Source organism: Crinia signifera, chromosome 5, assembly GCF_055691185.1.
Source record: "Crinia signifera chromosome 5, ASM5569118v1, whole genome shotgun sequence".
NCBI lineage: Eukaryota > Metazoa > Chordata > Amphibia > Anura > Myobatrachidae > Crinia > Crinia signifera.
In genome coordinates, this window is record NC_139221.1 from 335,815,329 (window position 1) to 335,824,715 (window position 9,387).

Genomic DNA, 9,387 nt, shown 5'->3' on the forward strand with positions numbered 1-9,387 from the left:
ACTTGAATTTTTTTGGGATATTATAGATTCGTCGCAGCAGTCACCAATTCTAGAGGCTATGAAGCTATTGGAGGAAAGAAGAACTGAAGATGCAGAACGGAATGCTCTTCGATTTGACAAGATTGAACAGAGCATCAATCAGATGAATGCGAGCATCAATCAGCAAGCTGAGGCAATGGCAGCGATTCTTCAATCCTTCAAAGAAGTTGTGTCATCAAATGCTTCAGTTGTTGCACTCCTACAGACATTGAATCAGAAGGTTGATGACATGACCACAGCACAGAATGCATCGAGGGAAGGACCGGTCTCTCTCCAACAGATGAGTTCTCAACTCGTTGAATTCCAAGCCAACCATGCTGTCGACATGCAACACATGCAGCAGACTCTCCAGTGTATTCTTATGTGGCAGCAGCAGTCCAATGCCAACACCAGCATGATATGTACTACACTTCAGCTGATGACAGAAGAAAGAAGATCTTCAGCTCCACGACTTCAAGCTCTACAGCAAACCACACCATCCTCCACAACAATCGATCCAGAATGGTTGGCTCGGCAAGAGGAAGCTGAAAGGGCATACCAGCGAAGACACCACAGTCAAGGTACAATGGATCAGGGTGGATCAAAAACACAGTCAAGGCAATCTGAACCACATGACACACGACTTTGGGAGCGAGCTCTTCAACTGGAACGTCAAAGGATAGTGGAGGAAGAGCAGAAGGAAAGAGCAGAGCAAGCGGCACAGCGTGTCAGAGCAGAAGAGGCAGAGCGTGCCAGAATCACAGAGGCTGAGCGTGTAAGAGCAGAGAAGACACAGCTGGCCAGAGCTGAGAAGGAGAGGCAAGAACAGCACACAGAAGAAATGTGGACAAGAGCAACAACAGAAAATCAAGAGAGACTGCAAAGAGAGAGAGAGGAAGTCATAGCCCAGCAGAAAGAGGAAACGGACATGACATACCAGGAACAGCAGGCAAGCATGTGCCTGATGGAGATGTTGGTCACATCAAAGCAAAGTCGCCAGACAACACAGCACCAGATGGTGGACACAAGTGCAGAGGAACAAACTGTGATCAGAGGCCCAAAGGACAAGGTTCGCAGAATCCCCCAAGCAACCATGTCTCCAAGAATGGAAACAGAGATGGCTGTCCAAAGAAGCAAAGAGCTTGCAGGGAGAGTGATTCATGGACAGCAGCTCAAAGGACATCTGCAGGAGCAGCCTGTGAAAACATCTCCAAAGGTGAAGCACCGCAGACCCAGAGAGAAGGAGCAGGCGGCCAGACCCAGAGTGAAGGAGCAGGCGGCCAGACACAGAGAGAAGGAGAAGGCGTCCAGACCCAGAGAGAAGGAGCAGGCGGCCAGACCCAAAGAGAAGGAGAAGTCGGCCAGACCCAGAGAGAAGAAGTCGGCCAGACCCAGAGAGAAGAAGTCGGCCAGACCCAGAGAGAAGGAGAAGTCGGCCAGACCCAGAGAGAAGGAGAAGTCGGCCAGAGCCCCTGAGGACCAGGCGGCCAGAGCCCCTGAGGACCAGGCGGCCAGAGCCCCTGAGGACCAGGCGGCCAGAGCCCCTGAGGACCAGGCGGCCAGAGCCCCTGAGGACCAGGCGGCCAGAGCCCCTGAGGACCAGGTGGCCAGAGCCCCTGAGGACCAGGCGGCCAGAGCCCCTGAGGACCAGGAGGGCAGAGGCCCAAAGTAGCGTCTTGGAAAAGCCCTAATTAGACACAGCGTGAACGAAAGGTAATTTTTCACACTCACACAAACTTCATCTTCAAAAATATAGATACGTAAAGGTAGACATATATACATATCTAAACTATTATGTGTTACAGGTAATACAATCAATTTACTAATACGGTTATAAATTACACAGATATAGAAAAGAAGAAAGCAAAATCGTCAAGCTTCCAGGGTGTCCAGTCTGCACAGAGAAGAAGGCATTCCGGCGTAAAGCTTTCCAGTGAGGCGGCAGGGGGTGAGTTGCAGCATCACTGGGATGACTCAGGCCACACAAGAGCAAAGGAAAGGTTTGTAACATGCGTCCCTAACTCACCTTCTGTCTTTCAGGAAACAACGTTCAAACTTGCTCTGCACCTCTGCCACACTGAAGAGTCCATCCTGCATGAAGACACCGGCGGCGAAGAATCTAGACGAAAGGGTCCAGCCTGAGATGACAAAGAGCACAAGACCATGAGGAGGCTGGCATAGGGCTATGAAGTGTGCAACCTAGGGTAAGTTTCTAGCGGGGAAAGCAAAGAGGGGTTAAGCATAGGGAACGGGGGAGGAGGGAGGGTGTAAGAAAGCACAGGAATGCAAATATTAACATGTGTTTACTTATCTTTTTTTTGTGGTGGGGGCAGGCTACAAGGAGTCCATCCTGCATGAAGACACCAGCGGCGAAGAATCCAGACGAAAGGGTCCAGCCTGAGATGACAAAGAGCACAAGACCATGAGGAGGCTGGCATAGGGCTATGAAGTGTGCAACCTAGGGTAAGTTTCTAGCGGGGAAAGCAAAGAGGGGTTAAGCATAGGGAACGGGGGAGGAGGGAGGGTGTAAGAAAGCACAGGAATGCAAATATTAACATGTGTTTACTTATCTTTTTTTTGTGGTGGGGGCAGGCTACAAGGAGTCCATCCTGCATGAAGACACCGGCGGCGAAGAATCCAGACGAAAGGGTCCAGCCTGAGATGACAAAGAGCACAAGACCATGAGGAGGCTGGCATAGGGCTATGAAGTGTGCAACCTAGGGTAAGTTTCTAGCGGGGAAAGCAAAGAGGGGTTAAGCATAGGGAACGGGGGAGGAGGGAGGGTGTAAGAAAGCACAGGAATGCAAATATTAACATGTGTTTACTTATCTTTTTTTTGTGGTGGGGGCAGGCTACAAGGAGTCCATCCTGCATGAAGACACCAGCGGCGAAGAATCCAGACGAAAGGGTCCAGCCTGAGATGACAAAGAGCACAAGACCATGAGGAGGCTGGCATAGGGCTATGAAGTGTGCAACCTAGGGTAAGTTTCTAGCGGGGAAAGCAAAGAGGGGTTAAGCATAGGGAACGGGGGAGGAGGGAGGGTGTAAGAAAGCACAGGAATGCAAATATTAACATGTGTTTACTTATCTTTTTTTTGTGGTGGGGGCAGGCTACAAGGAGTCCATCCTGCATGAAGACACCGGCGGCGAAGAATCCAGACGAAAGGGTCCAGCCTGAGATGACAAAGAGCACAAGACCATGAGGAGGCTGGCATAGGGCTATGAAGTGTGCAACCTAGGGTAAGTTTCTAGCGGGGAAAGCAAAGAGGGGTTAAGCATAGGGAACGGGGGAGGAGGGAGGGTGTAAGAAAGCACAGGAATGCAAATATTAACATGTGTTTACTTATCTTTTTTTTGTGGTGGGGGCAGGCTACAAGGAGTCCATCCTGCATGAAGACACCGGCGGCGAAGAATCCAGACGAAAGGGTCCAGCCTGAGATGACAAAGAGCACAAGACCATGAGGAGGCTGGCATAGGGCTATGAAGTGTGCAACCTAGGGTAAGTTTCTAGCGGGGAAAGCAAAGAGGGGTTAAGCATAGGGAACGGGGGAGGAGGGAGGGTGTAAGAAAGCACAGGAATGCAAATATTAACATGTGTTTACTTATCTTTTTTTTGTGGTGGGGGCAGGCTACAAGGAGTCCATCCTGCATGAAGACACCAGCGGCGAAGAATCCAGACGAAAGGGTCCAGCCTGAGATGACAAAGAGCACAAGACCATGAGGAGGCTGGCATAGGGCTATGAAGTGTGCAACCTAGGGTAAGTTTCTAGCGGGGAAAGCAAAGAGGGGTTAAGCATAGGGAACGGGGGAGGAGGGAGGGTGTAAGAAAGCACAGGAATGCAAATATTAACATGTGTTTACTTATCTTTTTTTTGTGGTGGGGGCAGGCTACAAGGAGTCCATCCTGCATGAAGACACCGGCGGCGAAGAATCCGATGGTAGCATCCTTCAGACAAAAACAGTTCGGTATAATGTAGATGCCGTTGGCACGAAAGTGTACAAAGGTAAAACTTGGGAAGAGAAGGTGCTAGGAGAAAGGGAAATGAAATGTGTAAGTTGACCTTCATTACAAAACATCACATCGACCTTGCAAAAAGTGAGCTGAGGCCCTAAATGTCCTTAATATGAACAAGGGCACATTAAATCTTAAAATTGTACCTCTAGAAAGACAATTTGGAGATGCCCCACCTATATTTAAATAAATGATATTCTTTTTTTGGTCTAGTGAGTCGATAATGAATGTATTCTTAATATGCACAGATTTCTAAAACAACAGTGCACTGTTCTAAATCTGACGATTGTTCATTTTAAAAATTAGTTATTAAACACCAATACATTAAGGTGTGTAATGCAGGGGAGAACAATACTTCTGTGCATGTAGGCCTTATTCAAGTCCAAAACTGCTGACAATGGTTTCATGTACAAAAGCAGATCCTATGCAGGTGGGGTAGATGTAATATGTTAAAAGTAATGGATATGGGTGTGGTTTTAATTCAAAGTCTGACCTATACTGCAGTGTGAAAATAAAGGCAGTATTTCAAGGCAGTATTTTGCATGCACAAACAGATAAAAAATCAAAACTCTGCAATTCAGTAATCAAAAAATTTTGAGGTGACACAATTGCCCTTTAGAAAGTACTTTGTCAGAGTAGAGAATAAGGCCCTCTTTCACAATGTACAATGTTGTGTGATCTAATGTTCTGCAGATAAAATATTTCAAAATTTTTAAACAACATTGTTAGGGTTGTGTAGTGCTGGATGTGGAGTGTGCAAGTTCATGATGTAATTAAATCCTTTTTTTTTATTTCAGTGCATAAAAGACAGAAGAAACTACAAAGGAAAAGAAGAATGAATACTGTGATGCAGTATATATAGTATAAATTGTATTTAAATACCAGATTATTTTGATTCTGTTTTTTGATGTTTTGAATGTAATATGGATGTTATATTTCTAATTTTTATTTATAGTACTATTAAATAATATCACTAGGAAAATACTATGAGTAACATATTAAACATGTATCATGTGAGTTACATAATGAAAAATAAAAATGTCAAAGTATTATATTTTGGATGTTGATAAATATCTAATAAAAGTATTTAATTGATCGGAAAATATAGCAATGTCAATAGTAAAAGGAAATTTGACAAAATATAGCCTATGTGCAAATCTTGCTCGATCTATATTTTTAGATATTTATATGTATTGTGTTAAAGTCGTTTTTTGGGTGATATATATCATGGTATTGTTTGTTATGATCTGTATTTAGCACTTAAAATAAAATTATCTAAATCAATTTTCCAGTGAGTGTATTTTCTGTACTTTAGAAAAAAATAAGTAAGTTTGGCAATTACCTTTACCCTAATTATTTTTTTTTACATCTATTATATGTAATCTGATATGTCGTTGATGCACGGATGTAAACATGTGGTAAATGTGACAATTTGTAAAGGACATATATGCAGGTCAATTTTCATTCCATATAACTTAAGATGACTTGCGTGTCCACACACTGTATGTGATTTAGCTCTTTTTAAAATCTGTTCAAAACAAGGCTTACAGTGCATGTTTGACATAGATTTTATAAAAATATCTACATCACATTTAGTGTGTGGACACTCAAGTCATCTTGTCCCAAGTACACCTAAACCAGGCATCCGGAAACTGGCCCTCCAGATGTGGTGTAACTACACATTCCCAGCATGCCTTGCCATAGTTTTAGCATTGCTGAACAGCAAAACTGTGGCAAGGCATCAAAGGACTTGTACTTTCACAACATCTGTAGGGCCATAGTTTGATGACTCCTACTAAAAGGTAATGACACATAATGAAACTTCAAGTTATAATCTTGTCATAAATTAGATTGGGAGAAAACGATTAATGCAAGAATATATGTGAAACAGTACATTAGGGTAACTATGACCCTCAACCTGTTGTGGAACTACACATACCAGCATGCCTTGCCAGAGTTATAGCATTCCATTATAGCCAAAATGTTGGGAGGCATGATGGGAAATGTACTTTCAAAACATGTAGAGGGCCATAGTTTGGAAAGGCCTATACTTTGAGAATTAAATGGTTTACTTACCACAAATCGGATGAAGGCAATGTAGTGGCACTCCCTTTTTATCTTCAAAAATTAAAAAAAAAAATGTGGGCGGTTTGAACTTGAACTTGATACACAAAAGTTAGGGAAAAAACATTAATTCCAAAGTGAAGCCTTCACGATAATGCCAAGTGATGCGCTATTGCGCCCAGGTACTCCATGACATTCATGGTGCCATACTGATCAAAAATCCGCCGAATTGAAGCTTCTCTCTCTTTCAACTCTTTTCTGGGGGGAGTTTTTGGGACATTGAGGACCACTTTGCTGATTAAACTGGCTGTCACTTTCTGTTCCTTGTGTAAAAAAGTGACCAGCTTGTAGACGCCAAACTTCTTCTCACCCAGAAGGATATTCCATCGCCTATGCCAACCCTCCAACTTGTTTTGTGTCCGCGGTATTCCAACAGACATTGGATCATATATAGACCATAGCTCTGGTGGATAAAGAGGTGGTGAGCGGATATGGCTTCTTGTGCCAGATCTTACACGGCCCAAAACATAAGTTTCCTCAAAGTAGGTTAACACAGATGAGGCACTCTCTGGCATTTCAGCTTTCACTAGCTCAAATGCTGCTGGAATGTCATTCGGGGGTAAAAACGCAAGTGCTTGCAGGTGTTTTAATTTCAAATGAAGTCCATAATCGGTCCCATATTCATTTACAAGTCGACTTGCTTGGATCTTTCTCCAAACGTTTTGTGCTAGATGAAATAGGCAGCACTTGTGAGTACTTGAGGGAAAAACAGATTGCGAAGCTCGGATTGCTGCACGTTCAAAATCCGTCATGATATAGCTTGGGGCAAAGGGAATATCCAGGTCATTACCAAGGTCTTGCAGGGCTTCTAAAAATTGCTGGTAGCAATCCTCATTCTTGCTACTTAAAAGACCATAGACAAGTGGCAAAAAGCGTTTGGAGGTGTCCTCAGTCCCAACCACTGCATGGATGGAATATATCTGTCTAAATAAAGTGGGGCATGTTTTAAAAGTTCCATCCATAACCCAATACTGAGCTTCATGGAGCTTCCTCAAGTTTTGTTCCGTACTGAATAAGAGTACCCGATCATTAGCAACAGTACAGTCCTTTAGCAAAAACTTCGTTTCCCCGATGTATTGCAAATCGTGAGGAAAACTGATGTCATCCAGGGTGGTGGGCTCGGCTGGGCAATCAAGGCGCCTTACCCTTTTGACGATTTGGCGAAGGGATTCCCGATTGGGCAAACACATGGCACTCGTTGAAGGCATATCCGCAGTGACGTTTTGAATTATTTGTGAAGGTTCCTCTGTGGTATCCCTGGCACGTCGCTTGACTGCTGCCTTTGCCACGGCAACAATTGACTTTTCAGGTCTGGGTGCATGGGTATGCTCTCCGTGCCTGTTTAATTGATGTACTCCACCAAAGATTGTAGTTTTGGCATAGCTTGAACAAGGGGCTGTAGTTTTCTCTGTGCAATGCCAATAGACGACGTCTCCAACCTGCTTGTTCTTAGACATAAGATATCCATTGATGTTCAGTAGCAGTCCTCCTCTCTGTGAAGGTACGAAGGTAAATGCCGGCATTGATTCAGCAGATGTCGATGGTGCTGATGTTGATGCTGCTGCGGATGAAGTCGCTTCCTCTGCCATCTTCGAAGAAATAGCTGTAGCTGTAGCGTACAACAAGGAATAATTGACACTAAAGTTCAATTATGATGCGGGGACAGGTTAGGTGGCTACTTTTATTGTCTTGAAAATGGGCGTTACTCTTTAGAGATAGGATTAACAAAAGTTATCCAATTAAAACCTTTCAATTCAAAAAGTGGGCTGGTTTAAAAAGAAGTGGGATGGATTGGCATTAGCCATTAACACGTGTACAGGAACGCATAATGTTATGATATTTTGTAAAATTATAGGAAAAATTATTGCCTATCATTTGGATGGGCAAATGAGGGTGAAACATGGTTGAGTGATGATGCCAGTCATAAATTCCAAAAATATATTTAAGGGGTGAGAATGCGGGTATCGATGCCAGCATGGAAATGGGCGCTGACAACTCAAGGCTGCAACACTAGCAGGTCATTGTGGGACTTGTGGTGCCACGGTAAATGCAGACGTTAGAAGGCAGGGCGCTACACGGATCTTGCCGTCTGCACAGACGGGGGGGGTTGTGCCAGTTTGAACAGTGCGGATTTATGGGGGGAGGGTGCCCACCAACAGGGTATAGACTATGATGGGTGAGGGGTAATAGGAGAGGGAGTGCAGGGCAGAACATTGGCAGGTCATTGTGGGACTTGTGGTGCCACGGTAAATGCAGACGTTAGAAGGCAGGGCGCTACACGGATCTTGCCGTCTGCACAGACGGGGGGAGTTGTGCCAGTTTGAACAGTGCGGATTTATGGGGGGAGGGTGCCCACCAACAGGGTATAGACTATGATGGGTGAGGGGTAATAGGAGAGGGAGTGCAGGGCAGAACATTGGCAGGTCATTGTGGGACTTGTGGTGCCACGGTAAATGCAGACGTTAGAAGGCAGGGCGCTACACGGATCTTGCCGTCTGCACAGACGGGGGGAGTTGTGCCAGTTTGAACAGTGCGGATTTATGGGGGGAGGGTGCCCACCAACAGGGTATAGACTATGATGGGTGAGGGGTAATAGGAGAGGGAGTGCAGGGCAGAACATTGGCAGGTCATTGTGGGACTTGTGGTGCCACGGTAAATGCAGACGTTAGAAGGCAGGGCGCTACACGGATCTTGCCGTCTGCACAGACGGGGGGAGTTGTGCCAGTTTGAACAGTGCGGATTTATGGGGGGAGGGTGCCCACCAACAGGGTATAGACTATGATGGGTGAGGGGTAATAGGAGAGGGAGTGCAGGGCAGAACATTGGCAGGTCATTGTGGGACTTGTGGTGCCACGGTAAATGCAGACGTTAGAAGGCAGGGCGCTACACGGATCTTGCCGTCTGCACAGACGGGGGGAGTTGTGCCAGTTTGAACAGTGCGGATTTATGGGGGGAGGGTGCCCACCAACAGGGTATAGACTATGATGGGTGAGGGGTAATAGGAGAGGGAGTTCAGGGCAGAACATTGGCAGGCAGGGCGCTACACGGATCTTGCCGTCTGCACAGACGGGGGGGGGTTGTGCCAGTTTGAACAGTGCGGATTTATGGGGGGAGGGTGCCCACCAACAGGGTATAGACTATGATGGGTGAGGGGGTAATAGGTGAGGGAGTGCAGGGCAGAACATTGGCAGGTCATTGTGGGACTTGTGGTGCCACGGTAAATGCAGACGTTA

General features: G+C 45.5%; 1 long non-coding RNA gene across 1 annotated transcript; it reads left to right on the top strand.

Annotated features, from left to right (window-relative positions):
• The first annotated feature begins 1,453 nt into the window (after positions 1 to 1,453).
• Positions 1,454 to 2,138, top strand: LOC146005674 (uncharacterized). Its single transcript, XR_014444046.1, has 3 exons — positions 1,454 to 1,731; positions 1,865 to 1,966; positions 2,059 to 2,138. It is a non-coding gene; the product is annotated as an uncharacterized LOC146005674 (long non-coding RNA).
• The last annotated feature ends 7,249 nt before the right edge of the window (positions 2,139 to 9,387 follow it).